The 8609-nt window shown below is 42.0% G+C and overlaps 1 protein-coding gene across 2 annotated transcripts in view; it reads right to left on the reverse strand.

Annotated features, from left to right (window-relative positions):
- Positions 1 to 4794, reverse strand: part of TC2N (tandem C2 domains, nuclear) — a 94653-nt gene extending 89859 nt beyond the window's left edge. The window contains exon 1 of one of the 2 annotated variants that reach the window (XM_069736861.1): positions 4573 to 4794. The gene's annotated coding sequence lies outside the window, so the exon portion shown is untranslated. The remainder of the gene's footprint in view (positions 1 to 4572) is intronic. The other variant, XM_069736871.1, reaches the window with a different exon arrangement.
- Positions 4795 to 8609: the final 3815 nt, after the last annotated feature.

Here is an 8609-nt window from a genome sequence, read left to right on the forward strand (position 1 = left end):
AGTTATTTGAGATTGTTTTTTCATGGCACATTATAATTTATGATAATAGTAAATTTAGGTCTAGGTTTAGATTTGTTTTGTGTTTATTTATAAAAAATATCAGAAACTTCACAAACATTTTTAAAAATTAGCAATTTTAAAACTTTGAATTATTATTCCTTGACTCTAGATAGTCATACTACATAAAAACAATAATAAATAACATTTCCCTCATGTCTGCTTCACATCAGCACCATTTGTAAAATGTTGTTTTATTTTGTTCTAAGGGGTAAGGTTTCTCCTTGTGGAGAGTGACATACCATCTCTGGCTTGTCAAGGTAAGGAGGCTTATTTGCCCTGCAATGCTCCATTGGGAAATTTAATATGCAAATTGCCTCTTTAGAGAAAAAAAGGACTTAAACTCTATAGCGCCACCTGTTGGAAGTAGCGATCTTACAAGTTGATTGTGACTTCTATGATCGCTACTTCCAACAGGTGGCGCTTTAGAGTTTAAGTCCTCTTTTTCTCTGAAGAGGCAATTTGCATATGTTTTATTTAACGGAGCAGTAATTTTTAATTTTTTCAAGGAAATTTACAACTTTTATTTTTTTAGGGACCTATCCAGGATTGAAATGACTTTGGGGTCCTGTATACTGGAAAACCCCCAAAAGTGATACCATTTTACAAACCATTTTCAGGGTGCCAATGGGGGATAATGAGGAAGCCCCCACACTCTGGTAACCATTTATTATTATTATTATACATTTTTATAGCGCCATTTATTCCATGGCGCTTTACATGTGAAAAGGGGCAAATATAGACAAATACAATTAAACATGAGCAAAAAAACAATGTACATAAGGAGGGAGGACCCTGCCCGCGAGGGCTCACAGTCTGCAGGGGATGGGTGAGGATACACTAGGAGAGGGTAGAGCTGGTTGTGCGGCGGTTCAGTAGGTTGAGAATCACTGCTATGATGTAGTTACTATTGACAGCAGCATCTAAGGGGTTAAACAGATATGGAAGGGGCCAACACTGGCTAATGCTGCAAGTTGTCAGCTACAGTGTACAGCCTACAGCTGCTGGACTGTCTCCTGTATGGGGGTGCTATTCTTTTATATCTCAGGCCAGTAAAAGACGTATTGGCGGTCATTAAGGGGGTTAATGTTGATGATTATGGCTTACAGCCAATAAAAACCCAAAAGCCATTATCTCAGTAAATTAGAATAATTAACAAAATGCACCTGCAAAGGTTTCCTAAGCATTTAAAAGGGTCCCTTAGTCTGTTTCAGTAGCTCCACAATCATGGGGAAGACTGCTGACTTGACAGATGTCCAGAAGGCAGTCATTGACACACTCCACAAGGAGGGTAAGCCACAAAAGGTCATTGCTAAAGAGGCTGGCTGTCACAGAGTGCTGTATCCAAGCATATTAATGGAAAGTTGAGTGGAAGGAAAATGTATGGTAGAAAAAGGTGCACAAGCAACTACGTTAACCGCAGTCTTGAAAGGATTGTTAAGAAAAGGCCATTCAAACATTTGGTGGAGATTCACAAGGAGTGGACTGCTGCTGGAGTCATTGCTTCAAGAGCCACCACACACAGACGTATCCAGGACATGGGCCACAAGTGTCACATTTCTTGTGTCAAACCACTCATGACCGATAGACAACGCCAGAAGCGTCTTACCTGGGTCAAGGAGAAAAAGAGCTGGACTGTTCTCAGTGGTCCAAGGTGTTGTTTTCAGATGAAAGTAAATTTTGCATTTCATTTGGAAATCAAGGTCCCAGAGTCTGGAGGAAGAGTGGAGAGGCCACAATCCAAGCTGCTTGAGGTCTACTGTGAATTTTTCACAATCAGTGATGGTTTGGGGAGCCATGTCATCTGCTGGTGTAGGTCCACTGTGTTTTATCAAGACCAAAGTCAACGCAGCCGTCTACCAGGAAATTTTAGAGCACTTCATGCTTTTCTCTGCCGAAAAGCTTTTTGGAGATGGAAATTTCATTCCCCAGCAGGACTTGGCACCTGCCCACACTGCCAAAAGTACCAATACCTGATTTACAAACAACAGTATCACTGAGCTTGATTGGCAGCAAACTCACCTGACCTTAATCCCATAGAGAATCTATGGGGTATTGTCAAGAGGAAGATGAGACACCAGACCCAACAATGCAGATGAGCTGAAGGCTGCTATCAAAGCAACCTGGGCTTCCATAACACCTCAGCAGTGCCACAGGCTGATCACCTACATGCCACGCCGCATTGATGCAGTAATTAATGCAAAAGGACCCCCGACAAAGTATTGAGTGCATTTAGTGAAAATACATTTCAGTAGGCCAACATTTTGGATTTTAAAATCATTTTTCAAGCTGGTGTTATAAAGTATTCTAATTTACTGAGATAATAACTTTTGGGTTTTCATTGGCTGTAAGCCATAATCATCAACATTAACAGAAATAAACACGTGAAATAGGTCACTCTGCTTGTAATGACTCCAGATAATAGATGAGTTTCACGTTTTATATTGAAGAAGTGAAATAAATTAACTTTTTGATGATATTCTAATTTAGTGAGAAGCACTTGTATATGATAACATTTTTTTCTGCCTCATTTAAACACTAGGGGGAGATCGCTGCAGACAGATTCATTAATGAGTTAAATGGGAGCCGTGTGCATGTATATATAGTGCGCCCCTCCTAGTGATCCTTGTAGTCACTATAGCCAGTAATTGCACTTCCTTAGATGGTTGTCAGATGTGATAAGTGAGTAGCCAGAGCTTGGGGGGTGGAGGATGATTAGATTTCGTTGGGGTTGTGCAGTGTCAGTCAGGTAGTAGAAATATAACTGCCCCTATTATTATATGGGACATAAATCCTCATTCTTCCCCTGTCGTGTGAGGCGCTCCCTGGCGTGGGGTAGAATCCTAAACTTGCAGACTGGGGACAAGGATGGGGGCTACTACAGGAGGTTTTCCTCCAACATAACAGCACAGCAGTGGGCGCTGGCACCAGGATGATAGTGAGCAATAATGCAATCAATCCCAGGGCTCACATCTCACTATATATAATAATACAGAGTGCATCCACTTATATCACAGCCTTAGGCTAGGTTCACATTTGTCAGTCTGCAGACCGATGTGGCAAAACATATGCAAACTTGTGCAGACAGTAAAATGCATACAATTCAGACACACTGAAATGTGCTGCTGTACACAATGTACACAAATCATAAATCGGACAAGAACTTTTTTTACAATACATTTTGACCATTTAAGTCGAGGGATGGAGCTGCCATGTATGTCTGAATGCAGGTTTTTTTTTCACCATTCAGACGTATACGTTCCAGCAGCAGTCTGTAATGTAATGAAGAGAAAGATGGATAGTCACAAGCCATCAAACAAGGAAGAACTGCTTACATTTTTGTACCAGGAGTGGCATAAGGTCACCCAAAAGCAGTGTGAAAGGCTGGTGGAAAGCATGCCAAGACGCATGAAAGCTGTGATTAAAAATCATGGTTATTCCAAAAATATTGGTTTATCAACTCTTCCTGAGTTAAAACATTAGTATTGTTGTTTCTAAATGATTATGAACTTGTTTTATTTGCATTATTTGAGGTCTGAAAGCACTGTTTTTTTTTTTTTTTAATAATTTTGACCATTTCTCAATTTTGAGGAAAAAAAAAAACAAAATTTATTGCTTGGAACTTCGGAGACATGTTGTCAGTAGTTTATAAAATAAAAGAACAATTTACATTTTACTCAAAAATATACCTATAAAGAGAAAAATCAGACAAACTGAACATTTTGCAGTGGTCTCTTAATTTTTGACAGAGCTGTATACACAGATATGACTACGTGGAAATGTACATGTATAAAAGAATGTTTTTACACGCACCTATTCCCCTTTGTTCATACACACAGGATACATGGAGGCATCCACACGTATGTAAAGACCTGCATACATACACACATAATACCACCATACTTGTACATACATATAGGGGAATGGTGGGGGATTTATTAAGGATTTTACATCAGGTTTTGTCCTGTGCAGTTTTATGCAAATATGTGCAACTTTTTTGCTATTTTACGCCTTTCACATCACTTGTAAAAAAAAGTGGGTGTAATCAGGGTGTGATTAGCTTCATATATAAGGTTTAGGTCATATGATTAGCGACTTTTAAAAAGGTTTAAAAAAAAGTCACAAACTCGCTCCAGAAGAGGATGTTATAAAAATGTGTTAAGTTAGTTACAGACAGAAGTGTTAGGTGTAAAGATGCGCTAAATTTTACAGACATTTGGCAAATTTGGCTTATATAATGGCAATGCATCCAGAGCTGAACTCACTTCACAAATAATTCCACTCGGGGTAAATTCTCACCATATGTTCTCAAACGTATGCACACATAACAGCACATACGTGGAGACATAAACATGTATGTACAGACGTGCGTACGCACATTCACATGGACAAACAGACCTGCAAGAAGCTGCATTATCAGAGAAGCAATGACAGACGGAAGCACATATAATACCACACTATAGATACATATTAGTCTAGCAGGACAACTACACCACAGTGGCTGGAGGCTTCTACCTGGTGTAGATGAAAATCCCACAGATTTATCCTGACATCTGGTATAACCTGGGGTTGGGGTGATGGCAGCTCTCAATAACCTGGGGGAGCCGTAGATGTGTAATAATCCTTATACAGCAGAGGAAGGCTGACGGCTGGCATATTCTGGAGGCACTGCCAGTCCACAGATGGTATCAGAAAGAAAGGAAGCTGCTCTCACCTGGGGGAGTGGCTGTCAAGGACAGTGGAGGAGGGGATGGTAGTGCCAGGCAAGATTTTAGTGGCAGTACCTGTTGCCAACTTGGTTTATTACTCAGTGCTGCGTACCAGAAGACAGTCCCTGAGTCAACATGCATCGTAGAACTGGTGTCTGTGATTTATTAGATGACGTGGAGTTGTCTTCAGGAGCCATAGGAGCAAAAACTATACAGTGGTCAGAAAGTATTCAGACCCCTTTAAATTTGGTAAATTCAAAAAAGTTATTTTTTTCTCATTAATGTACACTCTGCACCCCATCTTGACTGAGAAAAACAGAAATGTAGAAATTTTTGCAAATTTAATAAAAAAAATAATCCTGAAATATAACACGGTCATAAGTGTTCAGACCTTTTGCTCAGACACTCATATTTAAGTCACATGCTCTCCATTTCCTTATTATCCTCCTTGAGATGGTTCTACTCCTTCATTGGAGTCCAGCTGTGCTTAATTAAACTGATAGGACTTGATTTGGAAAGGCACACACCTGTCTATATAACAGACCTCACAGCTCACAGTGCATGTCAGACCAAATGAGAATCATGAGGTCAAAGGAACTGGCCAAGGAGCTCAGAGACAGAATTGTGGCAGGACACAGATCTGGCCAAGGTTACAACAGAATTTCTGCAGCACTCAAGGTTCCTAAGAGCACAGTGGCCTTCATAATCCTTAAATGGAAGACAGGACCGGCTCCAGGTCTTTGAGGGCCCCAGGCGAAAGAGTCCCAGTGGGCCCCCCCCCCCTTTAACACATACCACGATTCATGATGGCATATAACACAGACATGTAGCATATAACACAGCCCACGTAGCATATAACACAGCCCACGTAGTATATAACACAGCCACGTAGCATATAACACAGCCATGTAGTATATAACAACCCACGTAGCATATAACACAGCCATGTAGTATATAACAACCCACGTAGCATATAACCGCCCATACAGTATATAGCACAGCCACATATTATATAACACGGCCCACGTAGTATATAGGACAGCCATGTAGTATATAGCACAGCCCACATAGCATATAACAGCCCACGTAGTATGTAGAACAGCCATGTAGTATATAGCACAGCCCACATAGCATATAACAGCCCATATAGTATATAGCACAGCCACATATTATATAACACAGCTCACGTAGTATATAACACGGCCCACGTAGTATATAGGAAAGCCATGTAGTATATAGCACAGCCCACATAGCATATAACAGCCCATGGAAACAGGAACACATGGGCTACTTGCACAGTGAACAAGTCTGTATGATCATGTTCACACACCACCAAGAAACCTGAAGACACAAAAGAGAATAGTAAAACCAAAAACACTCAGTTTGAAAAAATGTTGCAGTAATCCGCAAGTGCTAGTAAAAGATGTAAAAAACAGGGTATTTGGTTGATACGTTTTTTGCAAAAAATGTATACTAAGCTGCTCTACCAATCTTCACGGTATACCCTTATCAGAGCAGTCCTAACTAATGTATGCAATCCCTATCTGATGTATTTAAAAACCTGATCATCTGTATATAACCTGTGTGAACAGGGTTCAGAGAGGAAAAATCCATGTGTGCATACACTCCTCTTGGGCTATCTGCACAAAAGCTGTTCTACCCTGTATGCACACATGGATTTTTCCTCTCTGAACCCTGTTCACACAGGTTATATACAGATGATCAGGTTTTTAAATACATCAGATAGGGATTGCATACATTAGTTAGGACTGCTCTGATAAGGGTATACCGTGAAGATTGGTAGAGCAGCTTAGTATACATTTTTTGCAAAAAACGTATCAACCAAATACCCTGTTTTTTACATCTTTTACTAGCACTTGCGGATTACTGCAACATTTTTTCAAACTGAGTGTTTTTGGTTTTACTATTCTCTTTTGTGTCTTCAGGTTTCTTGGTGGTGTGTGAACATGATCATACAGACTTGTTCACTGTGCAAGTAGCCCATGTGTTCCTGTTTCCATAATTGTTCTCTTGTGTCTACAAGACTGGGGAGTTCCACCACTCCTCTTGGGCTATCTGCACAAAAGCTGTTCTACCCTGTATGCACACATGGATTTTTCCTCTCTGAACCCTGTTCACACAGGTTATATACAGATGATCAGGTTTTTAAATACATCAGATAGGGATTGCATACATTAGTTAGGACTGCTCTGATAAGGGTATACCGTGAAGATTGGTAGAGCAGCTTAGTATACATTTTTTGCAAAAAACTTATCAACCAAATACCCTGTTTTTTACATCTTTTACTAGCACTTGCGGATTACTGCAACATTTTTTCAAACTGAGTGTTTTTGGTTTTACTATTCTCTTTTGTGTCTTCATATAACAGCCCATGTAGTATATAGAACAGCCATGTAGTATATAGCACAGCCCACGTAGCATATAACAGCCCATATAGTATATAGCACAGCCACATAGTATATAACACGGCCCGCGTAGTATATAGAACAGCCATCTAGTATATAGCACAGCCCACGGGCACATAAAAGCTCACGTAGTATATAGAACAGCCATGTAGTATATAGCACAGCCCACGTAGCATACAACAGCCCATATAGTACATAGCACAGCCACATAGTATATAACACGGCCCATGTAGTATATAGAACAGCCATGTAGTATATAGCACAGCCCACGTAGCATACAACAGCCGACATATTATATAGCACAGCCCACGTAGTATATAACACAGCCCACGTAGTATATAGAACAGCCATGTAGTATATACCACAGACATGTAGTATACAGCACAGCCCCCCAAGAATGGCCTCATAGTCCAGTACTCACTGTTATAGTTATAAAAAAAAAAAAAACACTCCTCACCTCTCAACGTGCCCACGCTGCTCCCTGCTCCGGTCTCGGCGGCTGCGGCTGCACTGCCTGACACACAGCGAGTGCGTGATGACGTCATCGCGCACCCGCAGCGGCAGTGTCAGAGTGGGGAATGATGGGAGAGGGAGCGTCAGGTGACACTCTCTCCTCCATCATTTGCTTTGAACTTTACCGGCAGACGCCAGTATAGTTCAATGCGGCGGCGGGGGAGTTGGCGCTGGCAACAGGCGGGCCCCCCCGCCTCACAGAGGCCCCATAGTGGCTGCGTGATGTGCTGCTAGATGAGGGCCCCTGGGGGAGCGGGGGCCCTAGGCAGCTACCGGCCCTGATTGGGCCCCCCTGTCTTGCCAGGGCCCCGACACTTGCCCGGGTACGTCGGGTGCTGACGCCGGCCCTGGGTTTAGAGATAATTTAACTATGGTAAGCTTGAGACCGGATGATGCTACGTCAAAGGAGGTGCTTGAAGATGGATGCGACAGTGTGTTAGGAGTGCTTGATGGGAGAATACTGACTGGGGGTATTGTGGGAACCCTTGGATCTCAGTATACTGCTTTGGGGTGATTTCTGTGGAAAAGCTTTGGTTTTCATAAACGTAATGGGGGCTTTGGTTGCATCTACTCTGAGGAGGCGAGAACTGGATGTGGCTTGCAACTCTCTCTCAGAGCTGGATGTGTCTCTCAAGGTCAGAAATGTTGGGGACCACTGCTATACGTAGTCCTGCAATCTACTTGCATTTCTGGGCACTGATGTAGCATGTGGGGTGTAAGGTCACTGTTGCCTTTGCAATAATTCTACCTCCTGTTGTTATGGCACAAGTCATGCTGATCAGATAATCACCAATGTGCTGCCTGTATACATTGCAGGTGCTAGTGGGATGCAAGCGCAGGGACACCATAGCACCCACCCCGGTGACATGATGTGTTCCAGGACAGGAGCTGACGCCATCCGCCG

Source organism: Ranitomeya imitator, chromosome 1 (genome assembly GCF_032444005.1).
Source record: "Ranitomeya imitator isolate aRanImi1 chromosome 1, aRanImi1.pri, whole genome shotgun sequence".
NCBI lineage: Eukaryota > Metazoa > Chordata > Amphibia > Anura > Dendrobatidae > Ranitomeya > Ranitomeya imitator.